We start from the raw sequence: 16965 nt of genomic DNA on the forward strand, positions 1-16965 counted from the left end.
CCACCATACCACAGCGGCCGTTATTAATTACAAAAACAAAATAAAATATAATTGTGAGAATGGCTGTGATTATGTATGTTACCGCCCCTTATTTTCTGAGCTTTTAATCTACATATAATTTTAAAGGCTATGCCGTGTAAATTTATTTGCGAGTATCTTCTGAAACAATGGTACCTTCATACAAAGTCCTTCCTAAAATTTATTTTAGCCCATTGAAAAGTTGGCAAGTCTGATTATGATATCTGGAATAGTATATAACACATAAGTTACATATAAGTAAAACACTTACATATAAAATGAGTAGGTTGTATAATCGGTATATAATAAGCGGGAATCAAAAAAAAAATATTGAACGGATCTCCGAAAATGTCTATGAAAGAACAGCGGAACAAATTTACAAAGGCATACAGCCCACACAGCATCAAGTCAAGTGTTGTCCAAGGCACGAGGCAGTATCCAATAAAATTCATTCTCCAACTTACGGGGGCTGACAATCACGCAAATGCACATAGGCACGCATAAAAATAAACACTTACAAATAGGTACGCCCTTGGTTGTGTAGACAAGGCTTTTTAGATGAGTTAGGAGAGAGAAAAGCAGTTGGAAAATTTGCGGGGTAAATATGTATGTATGTAGGTATAAGGCAATGAATGGAAGTGGATTGGCTTAAATACGTTTGTGCAGTTGTCGGTGGGGAAAGGAGTTACTACCAAGCAACAACAATGCATTGAATATTTGCCTACGCGCCTAAAGAGAAGTGCGATAATACATATACAAATAGACGAACATGCCCACACAAGAACCCACACATTTACTAAATCAACGTTTTCAAAAAGCACACTAATGCGCATACATTCATTCGTACTTAGCTTGCCTTCGCGCAAAATCAAACATAAACATATACATACATACGCAGTGCCATACAAATGGATACTTAACCAAAAAAGTAAGGCGATGATCAGCCCACGATCGCTATATGTACGCCATCGCCGAGCTATGACGCTTTACCTGGAGCAAAAAGTTTGATGCTAAAGCCGATGCCAATATTGAAAACATTGAATGAACCGTGAACGAAGCGGACGGCCTAAATTTAACGCGTTAACACTGTGAGTATCGCGTGCAACTTTGCATCGGAGAGAGTGATCTTCCAGCAGCCAATGCAGGGAACCTATGCTTGATGCCAATTCAAATGCCGTTGTGTCAGCATTAGTGTGATCAAGGTGATCTTACAATCTTGTGATCTTAGCTTAGAGCGTATAACATCGCATTCGCAGCGGACCAATACCAAACAAAAACGTATATTGTGGTAAAAATAAGTAATGGGCAAATAGCATAATATGTACATCCGGTTCTAAACTGAGATAATGCGAAATTTATTTAACTTTTTTTTAAGAATTGGGAAAATATATGTGTACTTCAGTGTATGAATATGAATAACAAGTAAATAAACGTGCAAAATTTATGAATCTGAAAGCCGCAGTCGCAATACTTTAGCTGCCCTAAGGCACGCGCAAGCGCCATTCGCTGGAACGCTAAATGTGAAGTAATTAAAATCAAAAGTGACCATCTTTTCTAAGCAAATAATTATCAAAGTGCGTGTTTCAAATCAAAGTGAAATCATCTGTTGACTACTACGGCTAAAAACAAGAAAAGGCCTATGTACATATATGAAAACGATATTATTGTCATCGTCATCTGTGCTGCCGTCGGATTTCCATAAATTGCAGCCGATAAACTGGTGTGTACCGCGAGCTTGTCTGATGCTTATGGGCAACTAAGTTATTCGCCCCAATATCCACGTGTGATCTTTATAATTTCTGTGCCACAATGTGTCATTCTACCATTTAGGCATTTTGCATTTTAGTATTCTGTGTTATCGTTGAACAACATCTTGCGTTGTACGACACCGGTCGGGCGTGTTTAGGGAGCGCGTGCTCGCTACCGTAGTTAACACTCGTAATTGCAACAACTTCATACAAACTTAGAAGCATATTGCTTGTTGCACACAAAGCAGTACAACTCAGCTACGTTGTGTCAGTTCATATCGTTTGCCACCATCTTCGCTTTGCCTTCCAGCAGCGGCAATCTATATACACCGGTAATTAATTATGTTGGCATCGCATGAGTAGATTCTCAAGACAATCGAGCTGTGCAATCGCAAACATTTCAGCGGTGGATATGTGGTAAGCAGCAGCTGATATCAAAGTAGATCTTAGCATCTTAGCATTATTAGCATTTGGCATCTGAACTTAAGCTGAGCGGCTTCCTCTGCTTAATGCACCACATCACGCTCGCCAGTTATTCTTGTGAGTTTGCTTTTAATTAAACATATATTAATGCTTTTATTATAGGATATATTCCTAACATCTCGATTATTTTGTGGTTGCTTGAAAATTGCTTAATGGTTTTCCCGAAATATTGACATCCATGCAGTGGCACATTCTCTGGTCTCAAACCAAACATTATGGGAAAATATGGAAAACCTTAGTAATCAACGCCAGTAACATTAAAATTTCGATTGTGACCAGCAGCCGCCCTATATGCAATTGACAACCAGTGCCAGCTATCCCTATGAAGAACCACTATGCAAAATAATGTCGGAACGTAAAGCAGTGGGCGATAAGCCTTCTCAAGAAACAGTGCAGGCCATTAAAAAATTACAATACTACAAATGCATGCAATTATTTCGCAAGAATCAGCAGATAAAACAAAATAACATAAGATTAACAGAAAAGATAAGAATAGGAAACGAAAGGAAAGTAAAAGGAAAAGAAAGAAAAAAAGGAAAGAAAAAGAAAGTAAAGGAAAAGAAAGAAATTAAGGGATGGACAAAAAGAAATAAAAAATAATAAAATAAAATAATATAAAATAAAGTAAAGGAAAGGGAGAGGAAATACAAACACGCAGTTTTAGAATATCAACTACTGGACGAACTTCAGTAATAAATATTTGAAATGCGATACTTTTAATTTTTCTAAAAATTTGTGCGGCCTAACGTTCTTAACGGCCCCGCACGACGTTGGATGAGAAAAATTTCATGACCGGAAAGAGAATCGATATAATACATCCTCTGATAGTAGGAAAAGCGCTGTCTGTATGTGGAAAAAGATATTTACCAAAAGTATTATGTACGCCAGTATTGTCAGAGGCATATCTAATCTGCACGAGACGAAACGTAGGTGATAGTTTACGCAGAAGAACTAAGCAGCTCTGGCTACAATAATTTATTTGAATAAGAAGTAGAGTTAGGACCATTTTTTTAAGTAATTTTTAAAGTTAATCTGCCCTACTAACACATATTTTGTGAAAAAATGTGTGTTTATAGGACAGACTCATTTTAAAGTTCACATGAGGAAATGCCCCTTAGACAAGGTTGGACGTGCTCAAATCAAATATTTCGCCCGAAACGAAAATAATTGTACTCGCTGTACGAACGAAGTGTAGCCATACCTCTCGACTATCACTTTCGGTCGCTTGACCATTGCTAAACCCAACTAGCACGTTCTCGTACATTCTGGTATATTTAAATTTAGGACTCACCAGTTTTTGCAGCATTTGCTAGTATATTAAGCGCATTGTAAAATGTGAAATGATGTAACTATTTACCGATGCCGTTACCGTGTTGAACGCTGGGCTTGAAAGCCGCTAAAAACCAATTCTAATGAAAACTATAGAAATGCTTCGGATGAGATTCCCTTTCTCTGAGCACTACCATGACAAACACTTTAAGCACTATGATTTCATTTGTACCGCCAGGAGCCGCAGTTGTATGAAGGTAGTGTGTCCTACCTTACATAAAATCTTATGTTTAATTCCCGGTCAAGGCATAAGTGTAACCGGATCTTGCGACATCTATCACAGTAGCAAGGAAGAGGGATGGTCTAGTAATCGCTACAGTGTTGGTTTGGTGGTGGAAAGTGGACTTCGCCCCAAAGTACTGCACACGGCTGTAAGCAAGCATCCCGATCCGCACTACGGCTCATTTCGGTATTGTCTTCAGGATAATTTCGTAATCGTTTCGGCAATGTTTTCAACATCATTTTATGATCCTTTTAATTTTGATTTGTTTTCCAGATCATATAGGGAATTTTCGCAATCATTTCGTTACTGTTTTTGGGACCACTTCAGGTTTATGTAAAGATCTTTACTTGATCATTCCAATATTGTGTCAGATCAGTCAGGGCCAGTTTGAAGATCATTGCTTCGAGATTAATTCGGGACTGATCCTGATAGAAAAAGGTGCGGAAAACACTTCCAAAATTATCCAGAAATAGTTCCGAAATGGCCCAGACGTTGCCACAAAATAATACCAGAAACTAGAGGAAAGGGTAGCTTTGAAGCTAGCTCAAGATCATTATGAAATACTCCTTTTACTAAATTCAGAAAGAGAGATAATAAAATATTAATTACAACTTTATGTGTGCTTATTCAACTCCTATGAAAATTGTAAATTCTTATTTATTTCATTATTGCTCCATTAAATGCCTAAAAGCAAGGAACGAAACAGTTAAATTTTGTAAAACCGAACTCTAAGCTTTATTTTAATATGTAATGATGAAACAGAAACTATTTCAGGCACTGGAACCGGTTCCAAATGGCTTTGGAGTGGATAAGTAGCTTTTACATATGACATCACATGTCACGAATAAAAATCGCTGCCACTTAGTCTGAAGAGAATAGGCCAAACTAGTTAATATAATTTTCACTATATACTGTTCTTCATAATCACAGCAGTACTCATGAGGACATGCTTTAAAGATTTGTATCATTTTGTTAAAATTTTTTTTGTAACGAAACCTTAATTTACTATTTAACCCTCCGATAGATAGTGGCGTCTGGCCAGACGAGAAGGCTTTATTTTCGTGAATAACTTTACTGCTACCCACCCGATTATGACTTTTTAAGTTTTTTTTTTATAATAATTCGCAAATCGATATATTTTTCTTTTTATTTTATCTTTTTGTTTTTTACCAAAGTTGATTATATCACATTTTAGCGTTGTCGTCTGACTAGACGAACATATTTTTAAGCCTTTAAGACCTCATAGTTCGTATTAATTTCAAAATTTATCAATAAAAATTCAAACTTATTTCTGGGTAATCTCAGTGTGGGATAAGTTTTCTTCAAAATTTAAATGAAAATTCAAATATTTCTGGATAAAGTTCAAAGTATCAAATGTCGTCTGGCCAGACGACAATGCTAAGATGCATTGTGGATAAAACAAGTGTGATAACTTCTGCATAGACGTCAAAATTACAGAATGGATTATCAATGATTTTTAATTGACTATCGCTGTCTCATTCTGTATCCCTTTCTATCAACCGCTAAAGATAGCTGGCCATATGCGCCGCCTTATTGAACACCATGTCAAAACGCTGCAAAAATGCTAAAAAATAGCCATATTGAATATCCTGTCAGGCAGTTGACGGATAAGGTTTCACACTTGTTTTATCCACAATGCTAACTGTGTTGAATTTATTCACCGCTAATCCGAGAGCTTAACTCAAAAAAGTTTCGAATAACGTTTCGAAATTTATCAAATATGTTAAATTAAAAAAAATTGTCTAACAAAGTAAAACATTTAAGTCGCTCTCAAATCAGCTTGAGTTTTTAGTATTTTTTTTCCGAAATTGTTTTGATATATGTATATTTATTTTTGTGTGGGAGAAAACGCATGATGCCTACAAAAATAAATTTTACACATGCAGGTCGGTTTTTAAATAACTTAAAAATTCCATTTTGTTTTAAAAAAGTACAACGAAACTAAAGCCTAAGAAAATTTTATAACTATTATTTTTAAATTTCACATCCTAATAAAGATGGAAAATTGCTAAATGGAAAATTTAGTTAACTAGCCTTTCATACTAAACTAGATGAGCCTTGCTCTTTTTCAGCCTAATATAACCGGATCAACGATTCAGACTTGTTATCTATCTATGTTCATACATACAATATTAAATAAATATTTTTTTGTCTAAAAACATGTGTTCATGTTTTTATTCTGAAACCGAAACTGAAAACAATTTTTAAGAACGAAACCGAGACCGGAACGTTATTTCAGTCGGTTTCATACCTTGCTTAACATATTCAAAAGCGTGGTATAAAATAAAAATGAAGGTAATTCCATTGCCAGTTTCCGGCCGCCATATTAAGTACCTTACAATTTGATTCATTTCGTGCTACCATCCCAACTAAAGGAAAATTGTCCACAAATTTTAATTAATTTGAAAATTATTGAAATTTTTATGCAATATAAAAAGTTTTGGATATTTCCAGGAAAAATGGGTAATATAATAGAAACTGTCAGACAAAGTGGCTTAAGTAGTGAACCTCGGGCAACTCTGCTTTCCAAGATGAGTTATATTAGCCGAACAGTAAATCTACGAACGTATAATGGGGGTGTATGGCCTCAACCGACGGCGACAATGCCAAAGTATCGTAAGTAAAGCTCGAATTACAGAAAGCCTATAAAGTACCCGACGTGTCGCGTTAGCTTCCAAGCCCCTAACCATCAAATGGCCGGTCATTGTTAGGTTCGGCAGATATCATTCCGAATTCAGCCCAGTACTCCAAGAGCTATTCATAAAAATTCCTCCAGCACTCTTTGTTTTTCAAGGTCAAGTCGACGTCGACGAGCATGAACGATATCTACTAAACCGGTAAAAACATATTACATACTTGTGGATTTGGTATGAATAAACCTATCACGCAGCTGGCTTTAGGTCTGCCAACACTGTCTCCTACAACACAATCCCTTAGACTTGTGAACATATATAGGTTCCTTCTGATATGCCCTCGAGCTTCAATATTGGGGCTTCGTAAAACGGGTGTCTCTGTGAAACAAATCTAGGCCAATACACTGAAATGCGATGAGACATGAAAAGCGATTCCAATAATTATTGTTATTTTTTTCAAATGGGAAAGAATTTCTTTCTTCTTGACATAGAGTAGTAGCCCTGGAACTGTGGTAATAAATATCAATCTTAATATATAAAAAAAAAATAAGTGTGTGCGGTGCACACCCAGGGGAAGTTTACTTCTTTAATTTAGCATTTCGCCGTCTATCACGAGCCCCTTTGTTATCTTTCGGCATATCGGTCCCTAAACGTAACCAAAATAAAATTAAAGAAACAAAAACTTTTTTAAAAATAAGCTTTTATTATTGGTTAATAAAATTAACTAAAAAGTAAACAATAAATTTACTCTAAAGAAATATAACACTTTATAAGTTCATTGTAAGCTTTAACGATAATTAGGCTTTTTCGTCTGCGACAAAAGAATTCTATATTGTACATAATTATATATTTTTAACATTAAAACTTTACACCTAAATTATTAAACCGTACACTTTATATCACAGTTCTAATTGTTCTAATAAAAAACGTGTTGAATTTTGATGGTATAATTAAGAACATTTAGGATCTCCTTTTCTTGCTATCGCAATGTAACACGCTTTTATTAGAACAATTAGGACTGTGATATTAACTGTAAGGTTTAATAATTTAGGTGTAAAGTTTTAATGTTAAAAATATATAATTATGTACAATATAGAATTCTTTTGTCGCAGACGAAAAAGCCTAATTATCGTTAAAGCTTACAATGAACTTATGAAGTGTTATATTTCTTTAGAGTCAATTTATTGTTTACTTTTTAGTTAATTTTATTAACCAATAATAAAAGCTTATTTTTAAAAAAGTTTTTTTTTCTTTAATTTTATTTTTTACTTTTTAGTTCGCTTTATTAACAAGTAATAGAAGCTTGTTTTTAGAAAAGCCTTTTTCTTAAATTTAATTTAAATATGCATTTTTTTAAATTTTTAGTAGGGTAAAATTTTGTTTAAATTAGTTATGTAACCTTTACTTAGTTATTTGTAACGTTTCTCATCCTATCCATTTGTTTTAATGCATCAACTTACTTTTTAGTTAATTTTATTAACCAATAATAAAAGCTTATTTTTAAAAAAAGTTTTTTTTTCTTTAATTTTATTTCTTTCTTTAATTTTATTATATCATAATCCGAATATATTGGGGCATATTCATAATCGAAATAAAATGTGACTAAGTTAGTTGAAGCATTTTTGACAGAGAGCACATATAAAATTGTGTCAAACAGTGTTAAATGACTTAACTTTGCCTATGCCGCGTTCTGTTTACAACTACTTATTGCAGATCTCTCATCTGTGGGTTAAATCTGTTTTAAAATAAAATTCCTACTTTCGCTTAGCTAAAATTCCATCGCCAAAAATTTGTAAAACAAAATCAAGTGCGCAGAAAAGTATGTAACACTTACCGATAACAGCCTAACGGCGTTAGCGTTCGTTGTATCACAGAATTTTTACACTTTGAAAATGACGGCTGTTGTTTGCAAGGTTGCATGCCTTTGAGTCTTCGTTTTCACCATCTGGATTAACAAAGTCATGAGCCTGGACATTCGTGCAATTTTAGTGATGTAAATTGCATGGCGCCAGCGCCAATGCGGTGCCAGCTCAATGGTAGCTCATTGACGAAATGACTCCAATCGAATTTTTGACGCTACTTAGTAGTGAGTGCGTAATACATTTCACTTGCACTATTGAGTGAAACGAATTTTGTTTGTCAGGCACGAGTTTGGTGATATTGGCGCTACTGACAATGATGACACTGAGCTGATGGCGGTAGCGCTGGTAGTTCAGCTTTTGAATCAGAGAAAGAATTGATGACCCGTGCAAATTATTATGGCTTTGGCCGTGTAAATTATTATGTTGTATTTGCACCAAATAAATGCTGCGGATATAACAACCGGAGTCATTTTTGAGTTGTATATTTTAAATTTAATGCAAATTAATATGGGTGTGTTTGAGCGGCCAAATAATAACAGTAGTATTGCTAAAGTGCTGCTAAGTTGATGGAATGTCGCTAATTTCCTAGCGATGATCAATAGATTTTCAATATTTCGTTCAACGGACACGCGAAATTGCCACATCTGCTCAAATTTTCCAAGTTTTTCCATTCTTGATTTAACTTAAGCTGTTATGCCAATATTTTTCAGCCAGCTTTTTTCAAATAGGTAATTTTTCCAAAAACAAAATAAATTACAGAAAAGATTACAGAGTTAAACAGCCTTAAAATTTCAGCTATGTTGATTATACACAGAAATACAACAGAGGGTTGTGTCTCCGCTTTTCACAAGCGTTGAGATTCACCACGCGTGATTCACCACGTCCAAATATCACAATCCACGGATAGGTACCGGCGGGTTTGTATGGGACTTAGGCTGTTATGCCAAAGTAAATACAAATCTTTACCGATAACTGTGTTATCGATTAATTTATCGAATTCTAACAAAGTAATATTGCATTGTCATCGGAGTTATACATGTGTGCAAAATTTCAGCTCAATCGGACACCGGGAAGTGTATCAAATTTAACTTGCAAGATTCCATTACAGACAACAAAAGTGAAACTAAATAAAAGCTTATAAAATTATGAAAATTCATTTGTTTACAGATATCGGTATATCTATTTCTCACAAAATATCACAACCGTAATAAATTCCATTACAAAGACAAATCCAATGCAATTATGATGTAAGTGACGTTTCGCATTAAATGATTAAAAAAAACATATATTAAAGATAAAAAAAGAAATTATATGAAAAATAAAAGAAATTATATGAAAAAAAAAAACAAATTAGAAAAAGTAGCCACCCTCGAACTGGCGACCTTTGCGTGCTCGTTCGCACGCTTACCACGTGTGCCATACAGATGTTTCCATTTTTATGTCAAATACCGTACTTAAGATTGTCTATGGTGCTTTTGCTATATGAGTGTGGTGTGTTCGTAAAATTCCACACACACATATACATACAAAGCATCACTAGCTGCTATACGAGTGTGGTGATGTTGAATTATAAACTCTGAAATAAAGGAATGCTGATTTTATACTCTAAAAACTCTGAAATAAATGAATGGTGATTTTATACTCTGAAAATCTGTTTGTTGGCAGATATCGGTAATTCTGAAGTGCAACTTTCTTTAAATTAAACTAAGGAATATTTTTATACTTTTAATTGTATTATTATTAATCAAATTTCTACAAAAGATACAAGTGGCTTATGATAACTAAAATATGAAACATATGTATTAGTTTCGATTTGATCAATGTTCCTTTGAAATACGGCGTCAATTGCAGTTTTTGATCGCGTTGTAGATTCAGTGCGACTTCTGCAAAGCTTTAAATTAAATTTGGTAGCGAGAAATTCTATTAATGATATCGATGTATCCGAGGCAAAATTTACATTGAAATCTTCACTTAAAATCATCGGCATTTTGTGGTAGTCTTTTGTGGTATATTTTATTAAACCCTCGTGGATGAATTCAATAATTTTAGTTATTGCTTTATTGGGAGAAATATAAATTGCTACAATTACAATTGTTTTGTTGCTACCCAATGTACTCTCACAAGCACATATTTCTCCCACCTTAGAAATCTGAACGGACATTGATTCCAATTGTTTTGCGTTGAGTGTTGTTTGCGGAGAAACAACACTACCCCGGTCATGTGTGTTATGGTAGATTGCAACCCCACCAGCTCTTGTATATGGTATTTTAAATTGGATTAATTTATCGAAATTGGGAATGTCTAAAAACGTATAATTATCAATCCAGGTCTCGGAAAGAATTAGAAAATCCGACGATGATGCTATTCTGTCTAGTTAAATATCTTATAAATGAGCGCGTAAGCTTTGGCAATTAAAAGTGAATAATGACAATCCATTTCTCGCATTTATAAAATCATATAATACATTTTCAATTTTTTCAAGTCGATTCAAGTTAAGCCTTTCAAATTCAGCTCGCAACTCAATTGTGGGTACTGTTGGTCTCCGGCCGTGATAAAATGTTCTATAATTTTTTTTTTTTGAGACAAGATGAAGCCCTTGGATCGATGTTACTCGTGATAATGCGACATATAGTAGCTGTTGAGCATGTGATTTATCATACTGGTAGACGATCTCACCAAATGTACCGCCCTGTGACTTATGAATCGTTATCGCACACGCAGAGACCAGAGGAAAATGGTTTCGCTTTACAAGAACTGTTTTATTGTGTGTTAATGGTATAGAGGAAGTTCTTCGGTCTATTGGCACTGCCAGTTGTGAAATATTGTACTTATGTATTAACGCCGCTGCTTTTCTTCTGATTTTTTCACCAGTTTTAGCAAAATCAGCGAAATGCAGCCATAAACGACCAATCTCCCCATTGTCATTATATTCTATAAATATTAAGTTTCCGGTAGCACCATTAGCTAACCCATCTGACACGCCAATATTAGTTGTTAGGATGTGTGGTTTATTGATAACCAACGTATTTTCATAAGGCAAACCTCCTGTATCGATAACGGATATTTTGTGTAATTTTTGCCTCATAAAAGTTTGCTGTTCAACACCTTGGCAACCAGTGTATACATCTGTTGCTTCGGAAATGACTTTTTCGATTGCAGTGTTTAAAATTTTATTATTGTAATTAGCAACTGAATGATTATCGAAGAACAATCGTATACCATTTGAGCAAATTGTGTCAGCCTCCTCTTCGGAGTAAAATCGTGACTCCATTAATTCCAACTCTTCCCCGTCTAACAGCTGGCTATCACCAATTTTTGTTAATATTGTTGAAAAAGTTCGATTGCTCTGTCGCATTACTTCATTTAGTTCAAAAAATGTTTACCCCCGCCATAGTGTTGGACCTGCTAGTTGGTTCTTGATTTGCTTATAAATCGGTGTAGCACGAACAGGTTGTAGTTGACGTAGATGGCCAATTAAAATAAGATCCAAACTTTCAAAGTTTGTTTGAAAATTACCAGTGATCTGTTTAGTCTGGAATCAACTTGGGACAACAGCTCGGCCCCTATCATACTAATTTCGTCGATAACCAATACTCGAACTAATTTAAACAGGGATCTATATTGTTGTGCTACTTCAATTGATAGCGGAAGCAACTTTGAAATACTTATCTTTAGTGCAGTGTGTATCGTTGTCCCATCAATAGAAATAGCAGCTTTTTCAGTTGAAGCACAAGTTATATAAGCATTGCAAAATCCATCGCTTTCTGAATATCGGTTATAAATTCCCATCAAGAGTTTAATCACAAAAGTTTTTCCGCACCCGGCAGGTCCCGTGAAGAAGATTTGCAACATAGATGGATTTTGTAATTGCACATTGTGAATGACATGCATCAAAAGTTCCTTTTGTTTTTGTTTGACATCCTCATGAGTTTATAAAATTCTTCATTTGGCATCAGATTTTCTTTTCGTTTGGCAATAGCTCCCAGTTTATTTAATGTCGCTAAGCGCAAATCACTGTTTACGTTCGAATTTGGATTATCATACAATGTTTGGAATGGGTTGCACTCTGGAAATCTGGTAGCAACTTCAGGGATTTCATCGCTTTCGTTCCCTTGGTCATCTTCACCACAAAGTTGTCGACAAATCTCTATGGTCTTGTTTATGTCTAAATCTGACTCAAACTCTCTACGACGTTCCAAAATATGATTTTCATTTTCATCGTAGATTCCAATAAATTTAATTTCGTCAAGAATTTCAGCTTCTTCATTGCGAAATGGGATGTATAAAGTCACCATTTCTCGTTTATATTCATTAAAATCTGAAGCTATATCATAATTCCTATAACAAATGATACGACGTTGCTTCCGACGAATATACACTCCTCTTGAACTTTTAGTATATTCAGAAACGAATTCCGCAAGTGTCAACCCCTCCATATCTTCTGGGAGTTGCTCATATTTACCAAACCAATTTTCTTTCCAAACGTTTGTTGAACTTTCGTCGGTACTCATTTCATCCAATTCTTTTTGTGTTCGTCTAATACGCTGTCGTTCAATAGGCCATACGGTAGGGATATAAACTACGGATACTGAACTTTTGGACATCGGTTCACGAAGTAGGTACCACGCTGCTTCTTGACTTGTTAATTCAACAGTGTTAAGCATATTGGCACTCATTTTCCGTGTTATTTCAACTATATCGAACTCAGGATTCATTATTTCAAGAATTTGTCACTGTAAGTTGCTAATTCCTAATTAACGTATTCAACCACGTACGCAGCACAAGAGTATTCTTCGATGATGAACTGTAAATCTGTATTTGATTGTAATATATTGAAAATGAAAGGATTGAAAGCGTTGTACCATTTTTCACTCAGCTGTCGTTTTAAACATACCTTCGGTCTGACAATGCCAGTTTCAAGAATGGAAAAGTAATCTTCGTCTGATGAAACTTGATGTTCTTCGTAAAATGATTCAATACTTTCGTAATCGTTGTTCACGAGGTTAAATTGCAATTGTTTATATCCCCGAGCTTAACTAGCATATTCTGGATGATTTTTCTGCATTAGTTTCAATATCGTCGTGAACTTACACGGCATAAATGGAGCATCAAATCGACATATCTGAGGCTGGTTAGCGTTTTTTGTTTTGTAACAGGTAAAAGTATGCTTGTGAGTTTGCAAGCGAATATATCCAGAAGCTTCGACTGAAGAAACTGATATCAATTGATCTATCATAGCTATGGCATTTTGTTTACCTGTGCCAAGCGCATCCGATGGCGCATTATTCAACCACAATAAAATATGTGCATGGGGGCTACCCAGGGATGCACATTAACGTTAAGCTAATCGTTTATCAAAAAATTTCCACCGTTTCCGTTGAAACACTTCGAAATATTATCGATAAAGAAATTATCAAGATAAATTGTATCTCGTTTTTAACCGAAACGAAAAGCTTTCGTTAATGTTAAAAACGTTAACAAAAACGTGATACTTTATGTTTGAATTGTGCTGGCAATGCTATAGCCATGGTGAAGCCGTAAGGTGGCAACAGCGAGCTGACATACACACAAACTCCATGTAATTTGTTTGTGTAATTCGTTGGTGGTGATGTCAAAAATACTCTGAGAAATGTTCGTACTGTCAAAATTCATGAGAAAAATTGCAATCAGCTTGACTAATGCTTTCACCTTTAATGACTCCGCCATCAATCAGCTTTGCCAGCATAGTTTGAAATTAATAATCAACATAAACGATTTGATTTCGTTTTGATATGGCAGAAAACGAAACAAAGTCACTTCGATAATTTGACGTTCTTAACGTTAATAAACGAAACGAAATGACTTTGTTTCGTTTATTACCGTTAATTATCGTAACGAAATGATATCGGTTCGTTGGTTAAGCGTGCCTGGGGCTACCCCTATGTTTGAACTCAATTCGTTTAAAATAGTCGACTACATGAAAAGCTCCAAGTGGGCTATTTTTCTTCAACTGAAGAATATTCAAAATAATATTGACTATTTTATTGAAATATATTGCACAAGTCACAGCATCTTCATTTACAACCGTAGTTTTTGATATGTAATCCAATGACTCAGCCTACTCCGTTGATATTTCTTGTCCATTATTCTTTAATTTATATAGTACTTGTATTAAATTTTTCCATCCAATTTCATTGGCACTCAACGTGAGAAACATCGTAGGTTTGCCTAACTGTCGAAACATTGCGAAAAGGTCCCATTTGTGTTCTTTCCAATACCAAAGAAAATTTGGTATTGATCGCAAGAAAGCTAAATTACTTTCTATACAATTATTTATATACTCCTCTGATTCAATTTGCTGTCGTGTAATATTGGTGTTTCTTCCTACATGCTTGAAAGCAATAGTGAGTGAACCACGGACTCTAAATGATACGGAGTAACTCCCCGTCTGTCAGATCTCCTTAATTCACTAGTCGCTATTGTAAATTGTGTAGCGTTTACTACCTCTCTGAATTTACGGAAATGACCTAAGTAAATCGATGGAAAGGAGAGTTCTTCAGCGTGTTCATCAAAAATTATGCTTTTCGGAAGATTATTTTGCCCAGGTGCAATGCGTAAATACTCATCATCATTCCACATCAGAGTTTGTTGCTGCTGATTTCAATAATACTATCTTCATTGAAAAAGCTTTCATCGATTTTAATATCGTACATAACATATAGTGGTGTTTGCGTCAATTATTGAAGCCATAAACGAAGTGTTCTTTTATTTACCAATCCCGATAAAAAGCTTGATTTGTGAATTTTCTTCCTCTTGATATGAACATTATTGCAATGGTCATCATCTATATTTCGAGGTAAATCACTTACCATATTATTCACGTCGACGGGTACATTAAATATTTGCCAATAAATTCCGTATTGCCCTTGAGCGTGTCGCAACCGCCTTATTTGCATGAAAGAAATTCGTGGAGAGACGAGTCTCTCGGTAATTAAATCTAGAGGTGGTAAAAACTCTGTTTTTTTTTGGATATTTAAAACCGTAAAATTTAGACATCGTTGGAATAACTTTTTTTTGGATAGCCATGTAACACGTATTGCACAGTAAAATATTCTCAGTGGCGTTATAATTTTTAATAATTTCACTTAAAAGTTGTTCATGTTCTGCGCGTGGTGGTTTTAAATCCAACTTGAACCACAATCGATCACACACGGAGCATACATATCCAAACGGATTGTCTAAAAACTTTTTTTGAAACTCTCTGTGGGCAACTGTGTTTCGGTGAAAATGTGAGTTCGGAATATGACTATGTATATTCGCTTGTGGATCAGCTGAAATGTGAGTTATAAATTAAGGTTTTAAGACCAATGAACGAAACGATGTTTACATACATATATATATCGCTCATTTATTTTAAGCAGTGCACTTTTCAAAATACATATGTACCTATACGTAGCTTTTTAGAAGAGCCATTTCAGCTGTCAAAAGGTATTATTTAATTTTTATCTTAACCATCACCAAAAATTGTTTACACAACAAAGATCATGATTCACTGGGCACAATTTCTCGCAATTAGTTCAAAAATCGTAATATTAGAGTTATGACATAATTGAATTAAATGAGCGATTCATATGTACATATACATATCTATGTAAAAGTATTTGAGTACTCACAAGGATAAGCTACATCATTATGTCCAATGGGAGCATGTTCTTGCACAGGTGATATATCCACTACCACAAATATCAAATAAGAAATATTTGACTATTGATTACGAAATATATATCGCTCGTTCCAAAGTAAAGAGATGTATTTCAAAATTTTAATTTTTTGGGAAAACGAGTTAAAACTTTTATTTTTTTTTCATAGAGCTACTTTACAAAAAAAAAATTCAAAGGCATCCACGGACGCAATTTTCGTACTTTTGATCATTTTGCAATTTAGAGAACAATCTCATCAGTCAGTTATTTATGTTTATCATAAAAACCCGAAAAACGAAAATTTTGATTTTCACATCTTTACTTTGGAAATGACGATATGCACTTGTGTAAAAAGGTACTTACGACCACTGTGTTTTAGCACATTCATTAATGTCCTCCGGCGTGCACGACATTCACGTGTGAGTTCAATTGAAGTTTTTGGGGTTTTTCTAGTTAGCATTCGCCGTTGGTCACGAGCCCTATTTCGTGGCATATCGATCCCTAAACGCAATATGGTGTAACCAACAAAATTATGATAACCTGGAAACAGCAAGCACAGCGCGCCCGATCTCTATGACGTTTTACTCCGACTTCGCTGAATTCAATAAACTGAATAGAATATTACATAGTACATATAATTTCAAATCACAAAATATGCGACATTTTGCTTATAAATAACGGCACATATGTACATATGTACATATATATTTCACAAATTTGTATTTACATATGTATGTAAGTATGGTAAATTAGCTTTTAAACTCTCTGGCACCGGAGTGTGGTTTTAAACTCTCAAATAAAAGAATGGTGATTTTATACTTAAAAAAAAAAAAATTAGAAACAGTAGACAGCGTCGACCCGCGACTTTTACGTGCTCATTCTCACGCTTACCACATGAGCCATATTGACGCTTTCATTTTTATGTCAACTGCCGTACTTAAGATTGTCTATGGTGCTTTTGCTATATGA

General features: G+C 34.8%; 1 protein-coding gene across 3 annotated transcripts in view; it reads left to right on the forward strand.

Annotated features, from left to right (window-relative positions):
* Positions 1 to 1521: 1521 nt before the first annotated feature.
* Positions 1522 to 16965, forward strand: part of sr (stripe) — a 485002-nt gene continuing 469558 nt past the window's right edge. Inside the window, exon 1 of one of the 3 annotated variants that reach the window (XM_067759700.1) lies at positions 1522 to 2306. The gene's annotated coding sequence lies outside the window, so the exon portion shown is untranslated. The remainder of the gene's footprint in view (positions 2307 to 16965) is intronic. The other 2 variants (XM_067759701.1, XM_067759702.1) reach the window with 2 other exon arrangements.

Source organism: Eurosta solidaginis, chromosome 1 (assembly GCF_040869045.1).
Source record: "Eurosta solidaginis isolate ZX-2024a chromosome 1, ASM4086904v1, whole genome shotgun sequence".
Lineage (NCBI taxonomy): Eukaryota > Metazoa > Arthropoda > Insecta > Diptera > Tephritidae > Eurosta > Eurosta solidaginis.